General features: G+C 37.2%; 1 long non-coding RNA gene across 1 annotated transcript; it reads right to left on the reverse strand.

Annotated features, from left to right (window-relative positions):
* Positions 1 to 10: 10 nt before the first annotated feature.
* On the reverse strand, positions 11 to 1,461 carry LOC119343927. Its single transcript, XR_005166343.1, has 3 exons — positions 1,282 to 1,461; positions 769 to 874; positions 11 to 677 (listed from the first exon to the last, which is right to left on the reverse strand). It is a non-coding gene; the product is annotated as an uncharacterized LOC119343927 (long non-coding RNA).
* Positions 1,462 to 1,607: the final 146 nt, after the last annotated feature.

Consider the following 1,607-nt stretch of genomic DNA (forward strand, 5'->3'; position numbering starts at 1 on the left):
GATTCAGCATAATCCAAGTAAGAGAAATCAGGGATTTTATCCAAAAATTCACATCAAAATCTTTCTCTCTAACCTGAAAGAGAAACATACAAGCAAATCATTCAGCTATTGTATTGTTAAGATAAGTTATTCAAACTGGAGAAAGTATGTAGTACCGAGTACGGCGGTTCTCTTATGCATCCAATCAGTAGTTATATCCTAATGAAGCATCAATTAGTCTGAAGTACCTAAGATTCTATCAGCCGTTCTCAAATACAAAAGCAAAACAGCAGATCGACCCAAGGATTACCATCATCTTCTTTAGTTCCTTTCACTTCTCGAGCTCAAAAGAAAGAGATGGATAGACCACGGTAAATAAGGCATGAAATAAACATCACCCACTTTCTAATAACTAAAGAAATAAACATTTTACAGTTAAAATAGGGAAATCAATGATTGAATTTGAAATAGGGAAATCAATGATTGAATTTAAGTCTCATTACTCAGAGTATCTCATAGTTATTTTTGTTGAAAATCCTAAGATATCCAAAACACACATCTAATTGAATGATAAGATGAATGGACTTGCATAAACACTAATACTGACCAGCAACCCTTGTGCGCAATGTGCATAGAGGCCGACATGTATCTCTTCCTCTCTCTCAAGCCCCATGCCAACAGGAAGAATCTTCTGCATACTGTGAGCATGAAGAATGGTGAAATGCGATGAGAGCAGCAATGCATTGAAAGAGCCACACATGAGGCATTTACGTGTACGTGGTGAACTACCATTCTTCTCCTTGTTGAGCAGTGGCAACTGGAACACAAGCCAGTAAGCCACAATAGTCGGTCCACATACAATAGTGCCACCACCACCAAAGAATTTCTGAAAAATCTGCACCAACAAAGAAACATCAGCCTAAACAACACCCAAGACACCCAAAAAGAGAACATCATGATACAAAAACAAACATGAAGCAGTTGCTGCATCCACAACACAGACTACCAATGCAACCCATTCCAGCAGGCACACATCATCAAGAAGCTGCCAATCCACAAACTCGCAGCAACACACATCACACATCTAGCAGAACAATACATCAGCAACACTAAAAACGTACATGTTTATTTTGATTATTTTTGGGCCCTGCTAGTAGCAACATGTTCTAGATCTCAGATTTGGTGACATGTTCTAAGTCTAGCTCAATCTGCAAAATTAAATAACATTCAGACATTCTGAATGAGGATAACTGAATGTGAATACAGTAAACATGGGAGTCTCTATATTTACTTTTTACTCACCAAACAATATGCTTTAGAGAATCAAGAAAAGGATCACTTGTATGCCCATTCTTTCAAAAGCTTGAACCAAATGTTGCATTCAATATCCCTGGGGTAGGCAAATATATAATTGAACAGATATTAAGTGATGTCAAATTGTCAATAGCTCCAACACATTTCCATTTTGCAGCTTCCGAACCAAAAGCACTACAAAAGGCAAGACAATATAGAGAGGTGATTTGACCATAGACCCATACTACTGATAAAAAGAACAATATGTAGTTATCTGCATAAGTAGATAACTCTCATGTAAGATGAGGTTTCATGATTTTTTTGGTTGCATCACA

This window comes from Triticum dicoccoides, unplaced genomic scaffold, assembly GCF_002162155.2.
Source record: "Triticum dicoccoides isolate Atlit2015 ecotype Zavitan unplaced genomic scaffold, WEW_v2.0 scaffold146999, whole genome shotgun sequence".
NCBI lineage: Eukaryota > Viridiplantae > Streptophyta > Magnoliopsida > Poales > Poaceae > Triticum > Triticum dicoccoides.